This window comes from Crinia signifera, chromosome 12 (assembly GCF_055691185.1).
Source record: "Crinia signifera chromosome 12, ASM5569118v1, whole genome shotgun sequence".
NCBI classification, from domain to species: Eukaryota; Metazoa; Chordata; class Amphibia; order Anura; family Myobatrachidae; genus Crinia; species Crinia signifera.
The window spans coordinates 19,425,291-19,443,972 of record NC_139228.1 but is presented as its reverse complement, the minus strand read 5'-3'; the positions used below and the strand labels follow the sequence as shown (position 1 = coordinate 19,443,972).

Below are 18,682 nucleotides of genomic sequence, written 5' to 3'. Positions count from 1 at the left end.
CTGGACTAATAATTAGCTGGTTCTTAAGTTCCCATACAGCACCCTGACGAGACCATTGGGTGGAATTACCCCAACAGATTATAGGCACCTGGAAGATTGGTTGCTGTATATCCAGGGATAACAGTGCGGACACACTTTTTCTTCCACATAAGTATTTAATGGAGTTGGTGATGGTGTGTGATAAACCAGGGATTCTTGACTGTAGTCCTCAAGTACCACCAACAGACCGTGTTTGTGTATCTATTGCTTGTTCAGTAATTATCTTACTTGCTAACAAAGACCCTTACATTTTTCCCTTGCCTGCATGTTTTTCAAACTTAATTAAGATCTTGTTAAAATACGGGGATTACTTTATAATGTGTCAAAGGAACTTAATTAAAAAAGCAATCGTAATACTTTTATATAGCGCACACATTCTGCAGCGCTTTACAGAGCATTTGATTATTCAGTGGAGCTTACAATCTAAATTGGCTACCACATATACATGCACAGACGTTCTAGGGTTAATTTTGATGGAAACCTATTAGCCTACCAGTATGTTTTTGGATTGTGGGAGGAAACCGGAGTACACAGAGGAAATGCATGCAAGTACGGGGAGAATATACAAACTCCAGTTAGGGCCATTGTGGGAATGGAACCCATGACCTCTGCTGTCAGGTAGCAATGCTAACCATTACACTGTCCATGCTCCCCTGAGGTAAATGTGTCTAAATCTGTCACCAATCTCATTAGCTGCCCTTGTGACCAATATTATGTTGGAAAAACCAATGGTTCACTGCTCCACTAGAGCGGCGCTACAATCTGGTCACAGTAACAACAACCAGTAGTGACACTTCAGTGAAGCATCTCGGCTTGGACACAATTTTTTCAAATGTTTCTTTTCTATATTTTTGTAATTGTATTTGTCAAGACACTTTTTTCTGTGATATAATTTCAGATAAACAGTTTAGCATAGATTTTCATTTGTCCTATAAACTTCAAGTAATCAAGAGATTAAATGTCATTTACTGGCATGATTTATATAGCGCACAAATATTCTGCAACGCTTTACAGAGAATGAACATTAATATCAGTCCCAGCCCCAGTGGAGCTTACAATCTATATTCCCTACCACATGTACAAACACAGACATTCCAGGGTTAATTTTTTTTGGAGCCAATTAACCGACCAATGTATTTTTGCAATGTGGGAGGAAACATGCAAGCACGGGGAGAATATACAATTTCTGCACAGTTAAGGCCATGGTGGGAATCAAACCCATGACCTCAGCCCTGTGAGACAGTAATGCTAACCATTAGACTGTACGTCAGGCATGTCCAAAGTCCGGCCCGTGGACCAATTGCGGCCTGTGATGTCATATTAAGTGGCCCACAGCCTCCTGCTGGAAGCAGGCTGAGTATTAGATGCGAGACACACAGCGCAGGACTGTAGAGGCGGGGGCTCATTACCGTGTGTGTTCAGCGGTGAGCGGGTGTCAGCAGCCACGATTCGGCACCTTCTTGTAAGTGTATGTGTGGGGGGGGGTCAGCAGCATGCAGACTCAGCAGCAATGGAGGGAGTGGGAAGCTCAGGCTTCTGTCTCCTCTCCTTGTGGTGCCTGCTTGGCTTCTCAAATCCTCCGGCTTACACAAGGGGCCATACAGGGAAGGAGGGTCAGGCAGGTGAAAATACACTGGGGGCAGAGTGGGGGACATGCAGAGAAGGCTGGGGGAAATAAATTGAATGGGGGCGGAGTGGGGGGGACATACAGAAAAGGGGGGAGTAGGCTGGCGGAAATAGATTGAATGGGGGCAGAGTGGGGGACATGCAGGGAAGGGGAGGCAGGCTGGGGGATATACAGTGAATGGGGCAGGCTGGGGGATATACAGTGAATGGGGGCAGATTGGGCGACATGCAGGGAAGGGGAGGCAGGCTGGGGGAAATAGATTGAATGTGGGCAGATTGGGGGACATACAGTGACTGGAGGCAGAGTGGGGGACATAGGGTCAGGCAGGGGAAAATACACGGGGGGCAGACTGGGGGAAATGATTCATGGTTTAGGCTGAATGGTCAGCCCCCACACATTTTCACCTGACCAAATCGGCCCTCTTTGCAAAAAGTTTGGACACCCCTGCTGTACGTGATGCCCATGGGTTACAATGAGTGATGCAATGCTTCCACATATTACCCCTTGCAATTATAACCTATGACCTACTCTGCACCACCGGCTGGGCAGAGGGTTGCCCTGGAACCCTCCCTGGATGTAGCCACTGCATCGTGGTCAGTGCTGGACATGCATCCCGCATACACCCACCCTGGGAGCAGGCAAAGCAGATTGCAGGGCCTGGCTCCTTACAGAGCTCCTGGCCCTGCATCTACAAAGTCATAAATGCTGCTGCTATTGCAATGACATCCTGGGCTGTCACAGACCACCCAGATCCGTAATGAGTGGGCCCCAGGGACTCATAAGATGACAACATTATCTAAAGGTGGCCATACATCTACAGATCATTTGTCAGATTGGGCTGGTTGGAACAAAAACCTGGTAATGGATGAGTGACAGATTTTGGCAGTTTTCCAGCGTTTCAAAGCAAATGGTCAACTGTCATTTACTCTCATCCATTACCAGGTTTTTGTTCCAACCAGCCCAATCTGACAATCGATCTGTAGATGTATGGCCAGCTTTACAATGCCATCAGTAGCTCTGCAGCAGAAGTTATCCCAGGAGTATCATGCCAAGCCTGTTATGGTACAACCCCCTACTTACACCTAACCACCTGATCCTTCCCCCTTGTGGCCTGAGGTCCTTCCATGGTGGTATAATAACAATTAAATAAAAAAAGAAAATGACAATAGAAAATAAAAGCTGTTACTGGTGTGCACTGGTTCTGGGCTGCTTGCCTGGTCATGGTGGGAATTTTCTGTAACCACTTTACTGCTTTTAGGGGGAAGTTTACGAAGATAGAAGTTCTTTTGAAAATGGGATGTGGCAACCAATGAGATTCTACTTATATATGTAGCATCTTCTAGATCTAAAGATAATAGAATCTGATTGGTTGCTATGGGCAACATCTCATCTTCACTAGAACTCCCATCTAGTAGTTCCCCTTTCAGACCAAACAAAACCCAGGAATTACCCTGTTCCAGGCTTTTTCTGTCTGAAAGGGTCAACCCGGATCTAACATAGCAGGGCTTCGACCATGGAATTTACCAGGGTTTTTCCCTGATCTTAATATTAAAAACCCAGGTTGCTGGGTTTCTGGGATTAATACACAGAAAGGCACACTGTAGATGCAGGGGAGCAGGAGATGGTGATCGGCAGCGGCGGCCGGGAGCAGGAGATAGGGATCGGCAGCGGCGGCCGGGAGCAGGAGATGGTGAGCGTCACAGCGACTGGGGAACAAGAGATGGTGAGTGGCAGAGGCGGCCGGGAGTAGGTGATGGGGAGCAGGCGGGGGCAGGTGATGGGGAGTGGTAGCTGGAGATGGACAGCACGCTGCAGGGCAGCAAGGTAGCCTGGCATTGGTAAACAGGAGGATGGACAAAGCTTATAAGAATGAGACTAGCCTCCTTTTGCCTCCCCCCCACCTCACTCCACCATCGCCTCTCACTCCCTGTCATGTCATCCCCGTTACCTCACCCCCTCTTGCCATCCCGTCACCACTCCCCCTGTCACCCCCTCACCCACCATCACCTGGCTCCACCCTGCTATCTTGCCCCATCAGGCATTTCCTCTCACGCCCCCTTTCACCACACCTCTCTCATTAATCAGGCTTCTGTTACCCTTTTCACATTGCACAAATAACCCGGGTCGGATATTGCTGATTCAGCTTGAACGATGTGCGATGTGAAAGCGCCAGTCAATAACCCGGGTCAAATGAGGCGGTATTTCATCCCAGGAAAAAAGAAGGGTTATACATGGGTCATACTCAGGTTATTGTGCATTTAAAACTGCAGATCCGGATTATTTCCTTGCTCTTCTTTTAGAGACCAATAAAGTACTTTAAAAATTACATCACACTGGTTTTAACATGGGTGACCCGGGCTGATTTTAAATGCTCCAACCCTGCAATAACCCAGGTCGATAATGCGTTATAAACGTCTCTGACCTGACCCAGGTCCGACCCTGCATTTGCGATCTGAAAAGGGTACTTGTGAAAAGGGTCGACATGGGATATTCACTTTTTTTTGTGCTGTGTCTGAGCTTTCAGCTGAGTCCTATCCAGGTTTTTGTATTTGGAAAATGCCCGGGTTTTTCTGTCTGAAAAGTGGTATAAATAAACCCCTCACTATCCACCCAGCTGTCCTGTGACTGACCGCCAGAGGCGCCATCTGAGCCCCCACCTGTCACTCACGGTGCACGGAGTCCGCTATTGGTCCCTGGGTGGCTCAGCTGTGATTGGTTAGAAGTGTGACGTGGGCGTGGCTCGGGGAATTCTGTCTGAAATTGCTTCACAGCCGTTCACGGACGGTTTCCGGCGCCCATATTACTTCTGGCGTACCCGGCCGGGCGAGGGCTGCTGTGCAGGGTGAGTTGTGTCTGGCGCTGGCTGGCGGACGGGTAGCGCAGCGTAACATGGGGTGGACTCTGCTGACTTCCACTCACTGCTACAGCGGCCACTTGTTACTAGGCTGAGACCGGCAGCTGGAGAACAACAAGTTTCAGCATGCAGCCACAGCTTCCCTTCCTCACAAGGACTCCCATCCAACTTGTGTGGTGACAGCTGGGCGTCTCCTGTGTGCTGTACCTGCCATATAATCATATAATGTGCTTTATTCTGTATTCCTGTTCTTGCTGTTGCAGGACAGCAATTAGGGGCTACCTGTGTATGGGGGACAGTGCCCCCCCTCACCTGCCACTGATACCCCCTAGCACAGAGCAGTCTCTGACAGTTCCTGTATACTAGGGTGGGTGGTAACCTACAGTCATGAGAGCTGCATAGTGTGTGTATGGGATGATGTCACCATTGCAAAGTGTCTATATACCCTGTGATGATGTCACCATAGTGTTAGGTAGGGGAATGTGCTGGGCCACATCTTGTTTTGGGGGTTTCTGCAGGTTACTTCCCTTGACATATGCCTGGCAGTTGTATGTATGTAAGTATGTATGTTGGATTTAATTTATTTCCAAGACCTGATCAGCTGTTGGGTCTATGATTCCATTCACTGTAAAATCTGTTTGTTACTCTTTAAATATTAATGGATGTGTTTTTTTAACAGTGGGGGACATTGCCTAGGCTGTGTGCAAAGAAAGTTTGAAACTGTTTATTCGGTATTGCAGAAATAATAGATTTATTAAGCTCGGTGAAGTGATAAAGTGTCTGTTTTGTTAACACCAGCCAATCAGCTCCTACCTGTCATTTTTCAAACCAAGCCTGTAACTTCACAGTTAGGAGCTGATTGGGCGGTGATAAAATCCAGACAGTTTATCACTTCACTGAGCTTAATAAATCTGCCTCTCAGGAGTAGATTTATTAAGCTTGGTGAAGTGATAAACTGTCTGGTTTTTATCACCGGCCAATCAGCTCCTACCTGTGACGTTATAGGCTTGGTTTGAAAAATGACATGTAGGAGCCGATTGGCGCGGTGATAAATACCAGACAGTTTATCAATTCACCGAGCTTAATAAATCTACTCTGGAGTGAGGTATCTTGAGGACTGGACCAATGTGTAAACACAAAATGCATTTATGTTGTATAAACACATGAAATACAAACAAATATATTTTATCTGTGCATGAAACAAGGTTTGAAAACATGAAACAAAGTCTGTACACTTGTGAGCTTTTGTCAGATTTGACCCAATTCAGGTGGATTGGGTCAATTTATCTGACAAAATCTGATGTGTAGGACCCAATGCACAATCCCGTGCCGTTGGGTATAACCAGTAGATTGCAAGAGATTGATCCTCCTGCACCTAGGATAACTCTCGAGTCAATCTTGTTGGACAAGTAGGCACCGCATTTGAATGCTAAGCCACTTTTTTGAATCACTATGCCAAAAGTTTCTTATTGAGAAATTCAGAAAAAAATATAAAATTAAGTAACATGTGTTGTGTATCATTCTTAGGGTTAGATATGTAGTGAGGAACAAGATTTGCTTCTGTTTGTCAACATATTTTAGGATTAGAAGCCACAAAAAGTGGTTATGCCAACTAAATTGAGCGAAAATTATTTGAATTGGTCTTGGAGCACCAACCCAAGGCACCCCAGGGTGCTACGGCACACAGTTTGGGAACCTCTGTGCAGCACTGGGTTTAAGCCTGGTAAACAGTTTGTGCTCTGCTTACTTTGCATTTTCTAAAATGTTAGTGGGAAAACGAAAAATCTGGAGTTCTAACAGTACTTATGTAATATCTGGGCTCCCGTTTTTCTTATGAGACCACGTCCGCTCGCGTGGCTCGCTGTGCGCGCCACGCTTCGGGCACGGTGGCTCGCTGCGCTCGCCACACTATATAAAATCAACTCCATGCCTAGTTGGATAGTAGGGGTATGAAAAAACGGGGTGCATTTAACATGGGAGCCCAGATAATACATAAGTACCATTCTAACTACCAACCCTTTGGCTTTCTTTACTGTCTACACTGCACTAGACCTGTAGGGGGAAATCCAATTGCGGGCAAAGTTCCCTCACCTGTGAGGTTGGTGCAGAAGCATCTGTATTTTACGGCAACTCAGAACTGCTGAAATGTGTCAGACCGTGAGGGATTTGAGATGCTATTGTCAGCAGAGGGGAAACACCGGTGACTTTAGGTGAGGGTGAATTAGATGCCCTCACATCTTTTTTTTTTTTTATCTGCAATTTAGGTAGGTGTAGGTTATTTTCTTGGTGCTTGTTTCCTAGCGCTGCACCACCGATCTTAATCGTATGGCATCGGGTCGCATCGCATGCAACCAGATCGCATGCGATGCAACGCAATTACACCCGATTTCCCATTGTACAGCAACCCTGATGGCTGACTACTATGTTAAATGCCCCCCCAGACCCGATTTTTTAATTGTACATAGTGTTCCCGCTAGGCTGTTTTAGCAGCGCCCCGCTAAATCAGCCTGCAGTCCCGCCGGAGTGCCCGGGCCGTCCCATCGCTGAAGGGGGCTTGCCCGGCCATGGCTACGTCCCGGCAGCTCAGTGACGTAGTCATGGCCGGGCAAGCCCCCTTCAGTGATGCGGCGGCCTGGGCACGCCTCCTTTGGTGATGCGGCGGCCCGGGCACGCCCCCTGTAGTGACGCGGCGGCCCGGGCACGCCCCCTGTAGTGACGCGGCGGCCCGGGCACGCCCCTCCAGCGCCCTGCCTCATTTGGTTCCTAGAAGGAACACTAGTACACCCACCCTGATGGGTAATTACTATGTGAAATGCCCCCCATTGTTAATGCCACCCCAGTCTCAATGCCAACTTGAAGCGTGGCGAGCGGCCGCGGTACGCGTCCTCCGACCTTTTCATACCCCCACTATCCACGTCGGCGTGGAGTTGACTTTATATAGTGTGGCGAGCGCAGCGAGCCACGCGGATTACTTCACATGTATTCCGCGGGGCTCGCCACGCTCGCCACGCTTCGGGTTCGCTGTGCTCGCCACACTATATAAAATCAACTCCACGCCGACGTGTATAGTGGGGGTATGAAAAGGTCGGAGGACGCGTACTGCTGCGCTCGCCATGCTTTCTGGTTTGCGTTGATAGTGGGGGGGGGGGGGGGGGGCATTTGATATAATAATTACCCATCAGGGTGGGTGTACAATAAAAAATCGGGTGTCTGGGTGCATTTAACATTGTAATCAGCCATCAGGGTGGCTGTACAATGTTAAATCAGGTGTAATCGCGTCGCATCGCATGCCATTGTAATGGCATACAATGCAACGCGATGTTAAAATTGTATATGAAGCTCTTAAACCCCGAATATCAGGTCCCATCGCATACCTTAACTAATGGTATGCGATGGGACCCGACAGGCGCCGTAGTAGGAAACAAGTACAATTTTTTTTTTTATTACAGCTGGATTGTGGGCTCGCTACACTTCACTCGCCACTGTTTTTATATCCCACCCCTTCCCCACTTCCAGATATATGTGGACCCAATGATGGGAAAAGTGAAAAAAAAAAAAAAAAAAAAACAGAAGTGGTTCTAGCCGCAGCCATGCAGTTATGTCAACATTTAAGGTTAGCATTCTGGATAGACTTATCTCGCAATCACGTTGTTGACATCTTATCAATGTCGACATGGTGAATGTCTACATAAAATACTGACCTTACCTTGGCTACGACTAGGAGATGAGATTACACTCCCCCAGGAATTTCAAGACTGAAACCAAATGCTGTCAGCGGAGAGACACGTCCATACTGTGGCAGCCATATCCATTTTCCCAGAGCGATTTTGCAATGGGAAGACTGAGTAAAAGAAAGACATCCAATGTGCCCTAGTTAGAGGTGCAGAACCTGCCATTGAGAATGCATTGTTCAAATTCCCCTTGCGGCCGTGCCCACATACAGTCTCTTCTGTGTAATTATGGACTTTCCTGCCATCGTGTCTTGGTTCTGCTTTTGATACAATACTTCTTGTTCAAGTTGTTTATCAGCTCGTATCTGGAAGTCCTGTATTACATTTTGGTTTGGTAGAAACTTTTAATTGGCGTTTTTTTAAGAAGTTGCAAAGATAACCCTAACACTAAGATCCAAAGCCCTTACCAAAAAGTGATGAAGTGAAGAGTGATAAACAACCAGCCAATCAGCACCTACCTGACATTTTCACACCCAGCCTGTAAGATGACCGTTAGGAGCTGGCTGTTTATAACTCTTCATTTTTATCATTTTTTGGAAGCTTGATACATCTGGCCCCAATACACTGAAACCTTAACCAAACCCATAATCAACTGTAGCCATTAACCTTAATAACTGCACCTGGAAAGGGCAGACTAGATGGGTCAAATGGTTCTTATCCAAATTCGATGTTTTTAGTAAAAATAAAAATCACAGCTAATATAAGCACAACTAGACACTTTCACTGTTTTAAATGTAATTATTATAAATTGTATAAGATATTTAAATTGCATTTTGACAACCGATGAATGATGTCCTCTAATTCACTGGAGTAAATACAAGTCCTCCCTAAATAATCACAAGTCTCCTATTAAATCCTGGTTACTAGTCTCTAGTCTACAGCAGACATTTCCCACACTTCCTCTCTCCACCTCTGGAGGCAGCAATGAGTAATATCTGCATGGCTAATGGGTGCATGAATAGAGCAACAATTGAATTGTTCTGTTTTGTGCCCCCTAGTGTTAGACCTGGGAGGGGGGACAATTTGATAATCTCTAAAGAATGCCAAGGTTTCTTGTAATATCTTTACTAGAGTGGAGTAGAATTCAGAAGCCAACGTCAAAATATATTTTCCAGTTGACTATTTTTGAATAATTCCAATTAACTTAATAGAACGGAGTCCTGTAAATAAGGCCACAGCACCCGTGTGTGTGTATGGATTCTTAGCCGCTATGACTTGACCAGCATTTGATTGTTCTATGCCAGAAGGTGTAGTGTATACAGCATGATACTCAAGTTTGAAGTGACCTCTAGAACTACTGTTCTGTATAGTCCTAGGCAACGTAGCCTAAAGTGTGATCACCTCCCTTCTAATTGGTGTGATTGGCCAATTTCAGGCACACCCTTTGCTAACAGGCGCATCAAATCCTTTCTGCAGCCATACAATCTCTATAGTCACAACTCAGCAATAGAATGGGTCTGACGGACAATCCCAGTGACTAGTGACACTATTATAAGAGGCCAACATGCCCTGATAGAGCTTCCCTGGTCACCTGTGAGTGCTGCTTGTACAGGGTGGTAATGTCTGAATAACCGCTCATCCGTGGAACAGTAAGTTAGAAAAAGGGACCAGCGATTGGTGATGACAGATGTTGGCTGGTCTGCTGTATAGCGCAACTCTTCTGGATTCCAGAGCAGTTATTTGCAGTGACGAATTGCGCCATGGAGTATATTCGATGTCTCCTCATTGAGAGTCACCATTTGTTGACCATTGTCACTGAGCATAACGTTAACGCAGCTTAACCTGCGCTGTCCTATTTAGCACGCTCAAGCAGTAGTTTGTGCACCTACACAGCCAACTCATCAGGGGTCTGAACTAGATGTTGCATGATCAGCGGTTCTGCATTCCAATGCTGAAATTAAGACTTCCAACAGCCCAATGCAAATATGTGGGGTGGGTTAGCGCTCTGTTGGTTAGGTCAAGTAACTAGCTGCAGACTCTGGGTTAGGCTGCAGGAACGAAGGATTGAAGGGGGCGCTTCGGGAAGGTAAGTGTACTTATCTGACCCCTGTTGGGACTCCCTTTTTCTGGATGTGTCCGTTTTTCTGAGCCCTGGCATCCTGGTAGTTGCTAACAGTGACCAAACAATGGCTTAAACTTGTGCAAGCTCTTCCCTGCAGCTTTACTTGTTTAACCATGTTGACCGCTTCCAGCTGTAAACTGCTCACTGTACAGGGAATATCATCGCACCAAGCGGCCAGCCTAAATCTGCAGCTGTGACCACTGCGTTTACAGAGCAGGGAGCGGTCTCACTAGTGTGTCAGAACTGACATCCTAGACACACTGTACACACACGGCTGCTTCACATACTAAGCCGACAAGGAGAAACGAATACTTCTAATGAATAGCTGTTATTTTTCAGCAAATGCTTATGGTAAATATTATTACACCAGCACAAATAATAATTCAAAATGTTCCAATGGTTGATGTACCTTTCCTATATTAGACCACAATATCACCCAGCAGACCAAAATCATTTTGGTCACTCTGATAATAGTTAAGTAGCCTTCATCAAGGGGCCCAAAATCTCTGCCAGTTCCAACAGTAGCATTTATGCCAAATTGCAGTTATAGGTACTCCACTCATGGGTTCAGAGGGTAATCGCCAGACCATAATGTACCTGGCCTGTTGGACAAGCTAGCCTACACTATTGCTTCTCAAACTAGGTACGTTTCTTCTCTATGTAATGGTCATTACTATAGATAATCATTTGTATGCGCTCTGTAATGATGATGCACGCGCTGATCTTCTCCGGTTCAGGCAGATTTAGTATAAACTTTCCAAATGCCTGTAAATAGCGTTGTGTACAAATCACGTTACTCTAGAGTTTGAGCTCCAGTTTCCTATCCCTTTTAGCTTATCCAAGATCTCGATGAATTGTCGTGCATGATGGTAAAACCGCTGGTGGGATTTTTGTGTGTGGTTGGGTTGTGATATTATAGGGATATGGCCAGGCCGATTCATCTTGAAGAGACCGCGTTCCGCTGTCCTTGCAGTATCTCCTAATGAGAATACAGGAATTCAGTGGCAACAATAGCCCCTTTGTGGTTCTTAGCACCAGGCCCTTGAATGTGATGTCTGCACCAACAAACTGTTACTTGGGGAAAACCTCCACTACTCGAGTTGTACTCATAGGATGTATAGTAAGGAATTCCTTGTGTTACTTTGATGCCGTATAAAGGGATCGCACATCTTTCCCATGGAGAAAGGAATGCGCTGCAGTCTGGATGTCCTTCCTTCCTGGTCGGAGATGTGCTGCTGGCGGTATGGATCTGCATTTGTCCCCCTTGCTTTGCAACATAGTCTGGGAGAGATTTGCTCCTTTTTCATTTTCTTCACACTCTCTAGGTTCCGCACCGCTAAGTAACGGTTACCAAACAGATTTTCAATTGTTTTTGTGTGCCCATTACCTATCATATTGCACCCAAAAGTATTGGGCAAGGCGTATAAACTACCATTTGGTGGCCAAGAACAAGGACTTTATGCTACTTTCCTGCTGGCCCCCTCAGGAGTATATGGGCATCTGCGGCTGTTGGCAGCAATTGAACTGCTCTACAAGAGGTTCACTCTAACAGGTGCCAATGTTAAGGTGGACCCACCAGAAGTGCGTCATGTTATACTTATTTCTATCTCTATAATATATCCTATATCTATCTCCAAATAATGCACATTGGCTAGCACAATGGAATGATCGTGGTCTGGAGGTAAGGAAATGATTATCCATTCAGACTGCATGGGGGTGAATTGCATTGAGGACACAGGACACTACCATAAGCACCCAGATGTGACGGCATTCAGCGGACACTAGTTGAGCTTTTTGTGTCCGGCACTGTTTGATCCGTGTCCATGCCTCCTGGTCACGTGGTGTTTGTTTCTCGACGGATTTACTGTGTTCACCATTTCCACATGCCCTTGTTTATTTAGCTTCTTGGAGCTGTAACGTGTGTGTGTGTGTGTGTGTGTGTGTGTGTGTGTATGTGTATATAGCCTTGTGTCCGTCCAGTTCTGGAGTGCGACCTCTCTTCCTCCTCATCCGCTTCCTGTTTATTGTTCAACCTCTGATTATGAAGCTGGTTATGATAATCCCGCACATATTTAGTAGCTGTTCTAGCACTTGTTACTACTTTTTCCTTCTCCTGTCTAAGCTTTATCGCAATGATTGTGCAAAGTCTCCTGTGTGTCATGGCTCAGAATTTTGTATCGGATTTGGAATTGTAGAGAGGCCACAGAGACCCAGGCCTAGCAAAGTAGAATTGCAAGTTAAGGCAGAGCGCCAGAGTTATATATATCATCAGAGTTCCTTGCCTTATTGGCTATTGAACAGCTTTGACACTTTTACTAAATTAATTTATTTATATTTTGCGCATGCCAGCATAGTTTCCAGTTTAACTATGCGAGACTAACCATTCACCCTGTTACCGCACTGGTGATTTCACGTAGCATGTTTTTAATAAAGTGTAAAGCTGGCCATACATCAGAACAATCTGATCGGATACAGGTCGTAAGAGCTTTAAAAGCACATACGAATTGCTTATGACCGCAAGCAAAGCCGATGGATCATACGTGCAGCACGTATGATCTGAGGATCGACTTGCTGGCCTGCAGGACCGCGCAACTTACCAATATCTTACAATGTGCACACAATGGATCGCAACACCCCTCAAAATTCTGTGTTTGCACCTGAGATCGTTCTACTGTATGGCCGCCTTTAATATGACATATAGTTACCAGGTTAACCTGATCTAGAAGAATCGTAGAATGATTAATGGCCGAGCATATATGCTGGCTGGAGGAGAACATCCACAGGAAAATCTGGTCTGGACTGAAGATGAGGTTATTCCCAAAGTGTCCAATAAACCTTCACGCCTCTTATTATGGAATGAACACAACTTGTAACCTGTTCGTTCGTGACAGGTGTTGGTTACTTTAATAAAAAAAAAAAATTATAATTTCTTATTTTATTTGTTAATCAAACAAACCGTATGTATTGATATTTATATCTGTAGTATTTGTATTCTGCATGCTATAACATTAGCACTGTCCATTATTCTCTATGATCCCTTTATAAAGTACCAAAGTTACCTGTCACTCACACAGAGAAGATCCATCTTCCTAACATAAGGCTTGGAGAGCATGATTGGCTATTTAAATTTTTTTTTTTTTTTTTGTGGTTAGTAGTGTATTTCTTTTAATGAACATATATTTATTTTATTTAAGCTGATCATTACGGTGCTGGTTTAGAGGAGCTGATTGTGGAAAGATTGTTGGTATAATAGATCTGTCAGTGCACAGATTGGGTTCCTCCACACACAACTGATTGGCCCTTATTCTGATCGGTGCGGATATTCCCGCTTGCGTACGGCCCGCCGATGTTGATCGTCTGCGCATGTGCAGAGGTCACTCTGCGCATGTGCAGGCGATTTCGCCGCACGGATTCTTTATACGCCGCACAGGGGGCGTAGAGGGGCGTGAGGGGCTACTTAGCCTCATTACCCTATGCATACGCCCCGCGTTTCATGGGCGTTCCCATGCAAACGCGGGGCGTATGCATGGTAATGAGGCCGTGACGCGTGGGTACGGGGCGGGCATCTGCCATCGCCGGATGTCAGCTGCCCGCCCCCATACATGATTTCACACTGACAAGTGTCCGTGTGGTCTTGTGTTGCGGGACCTGGTGGAGCGTGCGGCCCTGCATTCGATGTTCGGCGACCATCGAATGCAGGGGCTGCTCCCAAGACGGAGGAGGCGTATCCCCGTCCAATTTCATGCGGATCGCCACATATCCGCGTACGGACGGCAGGTGGCGATCCGTATGGAAGGCGGGGATTCGCCTGCACGGTCGCGGCCGCATATTCTGATCGGGCCGCACCGATCAGAATAAGGCCCATAGTCACTAACCCTCTCATAATTGTGGTATTAAAGGATAGGTCTACCTTTGTATTAGTGCTAAGCAATGCATTACAATAGGGTGGGATAAAATCTTCCTACACCCATCACTATGGACAGCGCTGACGTAAAACCCGCTGGCCTGAAAATTGTGCAGTGCATACACACTGAGCAATTTGGCAAACAATTTTCACAGGGGGTGGACAACTTTCCATAGCTGGTAATACCAGCAGATGTGGGAGTGCACTCACCGCTGTGCCGCACACACTGGGCGGCTTCTGAGCTGAAAGAGGCACAAACAGTAAAACTGAGCTGCTTTCATCTCAGTCGCCCAGTGTGTATTAAAGGGGCGTACACACAGGCTGAAGCTTTCCTTAAGGTGCCCATACACGGTGCGATAGCACCCGTCCTTTTTGTGCTGCATGTGATGTGCTCGGAAGGCAGCACATACTTTTTGTACTGTGGGAGCGCGTATCGCACCATGTATAGGGGCCTTAAGTCAAAATCACGATTTCTCTGCCAGAGATAAGCAAGCGCCAATCCCCAGCAGCAGCCGGCATGTACAGCCAAATAGACACGGCAGAGTCTAGTCAAGATAATCTTGCCTGCAATGTCTGTTTGGCCGGGCGATAGCATGGCCCAGCCATGCAGCATTGCTATCGCCCGCTGTGTACACACGGAGCGATTTCAAGCAAACCTTCATCAAAATCACCTGTGTGTACATGACTGCAACTACTTTGATATTCTAGCTCTGCAAAAATTCTGCCACGGCCACACTGGGAACCCAGCGCTACCTCCCATCATGCAACAGGCCACTGTATCCACATTGCAGTACAGCTCAAGCTGGAAGCACACTGAGAGATTCCATGTCTATGTAGGCTTGTGACAATGGGTGCGTAGCATATGTCTGCTAACTGGGAATATAGGGGTTGAAATTACTAAAGCTTCTAAAAGTGAAAAGTGGGGATGTTGCCCATTGCATCATTGGTAGACAGAATTTGACGGCATGGACACATGTAATACCTTGCATTCTGCTTCCTTGTTGCCAGCTACTTCATGTACGCTATTGTATTCATTTTCTGCGAGCAGTGCTGCCTGCTCACTGTCAGCTTGCACGGTCAGTATTCAACTGACCCCCCTGCACAGGCCGTTTCCCCCTCACTAGGTTTTTGGAGCGAGGGGTAATGGCGTGTGTGGCCGCTAAAAAAGTGAGGCTCGCAGCTAAATGCAGCAGGTTCCCCTGCATTGGCCAAGAGCCTCGCTGTTTGTGGGAATCCTCACTGTTCTCTGAGGATTTCCCCGGCACGTTGAATAGGGTGAGCAGCCCGCGAGGGGGTTAAATGGCGAGGATAGCTTGTTTTTGGCGATCCCTGCCGTTAAACCCCCTTGCCGGCCACATTGAACACACCCCTATGTGTTTTACCATTGTGCATTTGTGCCCTATTGTTGTGTAGTAGAATCACTTCCTGTTATGCGTCATCTGTAAATCTAATCGTGATTAAGCTATTGTTACACATCTGATTAAAGAGAAACACTGCCATCCACCAGCTGCCCATGGCGATAATGTCAGCTGGCACCTGGTCAGTGCTCCTCCGAGCTGTATGATGGTGTGCTGCAGAAAGCCACTAAGGCAACATAGAGAACGGAGCTAAATAATAGATGTGCAATATCCAGCTACATGCTCCGTGCACCAGTGCTGTGCCAATATCAGCAGTGTCAGTAGTGGCACCAGTGACAACCACTTACTTTATAAATTTTAAAGGGAATATATAATTTACTTATAATGTATACATCTGAGTCTAACGTCAGTCAACCATCTCGCTGTACCCATACCAGGATATGGCCACAAATCCTAGCAGTAGTTATGCTGAGGGGGTAGGGGTTGTCAGAGGGTCGAGTCAGGGTGAAAATACTGATCGTGTTCTATTGGGATTCTGCTGTCTGTCTTCTAGCAGTCTAGTCCTGACTGCCATACCCAACCCTGTATTCCACAGGTTCTCAATCTCTGTCCCCACACAGTCCATGTTTTCCTGGTCACGTGTGATACACAGTGCACCTGCCGCTGACCTGCAAATCATGACCTGTGCGGGGTCCTGAGGTCAGAACTTAAGAACCACTTCCCTGTACGATGCTGTAGTTCTAGTACATATGCTATAAGATCAATCAGATGACATTACGTCTCAATGCACAGTATCAAGCAGACCCCAATATTAATCATGGCTGCTCGTCTACAGACTACCGCCAGGACTGTGTTCTTTCCTTGTTGCTACTGAGCCCATGATGTCATCACAGACACCAGTATTAATGTTACCTAGCCAGTGATGTCACAGTGCACACACAAACACTGGTAGAGAGACTGGTTTAGCAAGGTGCTTACCTTGGATTGCATGTGTGTGATGGGATTTAAACCTGCAGAAGATCCCAGTGTAAAAGAAGAGCAATGTTAGATTTGCCAATAGAATATAGTACTAGCACTGTCCTGGAGATAAGAGGGAAGGTATGGATGTGTTTTACCATGAGCACAGCATGCTGCAGTATATAAGTTTGTAATTGAGGGACATGGCACTTCTGAGATGTGAGTGGTGAGGCTATCGGGGATGGTGGTGTGTGAAGGCATATGGTGCAGTAAAGGACTGGAGTGGTTATGGTGAGACTTTTTTTCTCCTGTTTTGGAAATAATTTCTGCAGACCTGCGATTTACTGTGTAGGTTGTTTGTGACTCTAAGGTCACACGGGGTGATTGTAGCCGTTTTCAATGCGCTCTGACCAGTTTTGTTTTAGAAATGAAGCACGAATTGCTCCATGTGTAGGCCCCTGCTACGGCAATGCGCGTCACCATTGCCGGGATATATTTATACTGCTTGCAGTAACAGTCCGTGCTCTTCTCACCAAAGAACACTGGCCATGCCAGATTGCTCAGCGCACATCGCTGGTGCATGGCATGTGTGCCAGTGAACAATCTGTGCTACGCTACATCGCTCAGAATGTGTATGCCGTATAACTCACCAAGTAGACTTGTGAAGACAGATTTTTGTTCTTTTTATATACCATGTTTAGTGTTGATGAACTTTATTTATAGCTGTTAACATTATTTGGGGGGGGAGGGGGGGGGAATTCAGTTAGCCCAATTTTTCTGGTTGTGACAGTGTGGACATCTTGGGTTTTAATGCCCAGGACTATTGCTTTTTCTCGCCTGGTAAATAAAGGGTTAGTGGGCGTTAATATCTAGATAATTTGCCAGACATATGTGTTAACACGGTCGCTGTCCCCAAATTAGGCTGTTTATCTGGGATTTCTTTTCAAGCCTACTCAGGCTCAGAAATAAAATCCCTGTTAACTGCAGCCTGTGGATAGTGAATAGTCCTAGGGGATCAATTAGCCCACAGTAAATGAGCGTGGCTAATTGAATATATGCATATATATGTATATATATGTGTGTGTGTTTTGTTTTTTATTTTTTGTTTATCCATGTTTACTTTCATCTGAACTATAGATGTTGCAGTTGCATGTTGTGGTTTTTTTTTTTTTTTTTTTTTGCTGTTTAACACATTATTCCAGTTTACCAAGCTTGTATATATAAATTGAGCATACAAATAGGTTATCTTGTTTCACGTAAACAAATCCGCATCCAACCCCAGGAATTATTTATATATAGTATCAGTGAAATGTTTTGCTTAATTCTCCCCCCCCCCCCCCCCCCCCCTACCTGTATCATGGGACAATTGTCCAACGTTCAGCTAATCTACAGCTTGTGCAGTGTGATCTATACAGACACTGTGGCCGTCTTGTAGAATAGAGGGATGCTGGGATCTGTGGACTGTTGCCAACATACCACACTGTGCCAGACCATACTGATGTGCTGCTGGTTGTATATAGTACAGCTGCAGTTCTTTTGGGATCAGTCCAGAGTTTCTCTACGTGACATCTGCCATGACAGACCTATCACATTCTCATTTCCATGTGTGTTGTATACATAACTACTGTCCAATATAACCAAGCCCTGCAATTTATTTAATAAAGGAATAATTGTATGTGCATATATCTACATTCACTTTCACAGCCTTTGTATCTGATAAGCTTCAGAACAGGAGGCTTTCTGTGACACCCAGAAAGACAATCACATACCTTCAGCATTGTACCTACTACTCCCACAATGACATACCATTGGGGTGGGCCCAGGTTCCTAGAGGCTTTTTTTTGTGTGTGTGATCTGATACCACATTTTCCATTGCCTATAAAATCACGTGTTTTTGAAAGTGAACACTCGTCCACCAGATTCTACTCCCTACCAGGGTCGCGCTGGGACACAGAATTTGCTGGCTGGGCAGTGGCGAAGGGATGTTACTGTAGCTGGTGGTTCTCCGCCTCTCAGAAAGTCCCCACAGGTCATGCTCTGAGGATTTCTGCTAGTGGGTTGGATAATTTCTGACCCAGCAACATAGAGTAACTTGCCTGTGCTTGATTAAAGACATCCACAAAACATGGCCTGTCAGGGGTACTAGGACT

General features: G+C 46.0%; 1 protein-coding gene across 2 annotated transcripts in view; it reads left to right on the top strand.

Moving 5' to 3' along the window:
- The first annotated feature begins 4,357 nt into the window (after positions 1 to 4,357).
- Positions 4,358 to 18,682, top strand: part of SNAP23 (synaptosome associated protein 23) — a 31,851-nt gene continuing 17,526 nt past the window's right edge. Inside the window, exon 1 of one of the 2 annotated variants that reach the window (XM_083167542.1) lies at positions 4,358 to 4,508. The gene's annotated coding sequence lies outside the window, so the exon portion shown is untranslated. The remainder of the gene's footprint in view (positions 4,509 to 18,682) is intronic. The other variant, XM_083167543.1, reaches the window with a different exon arrangement.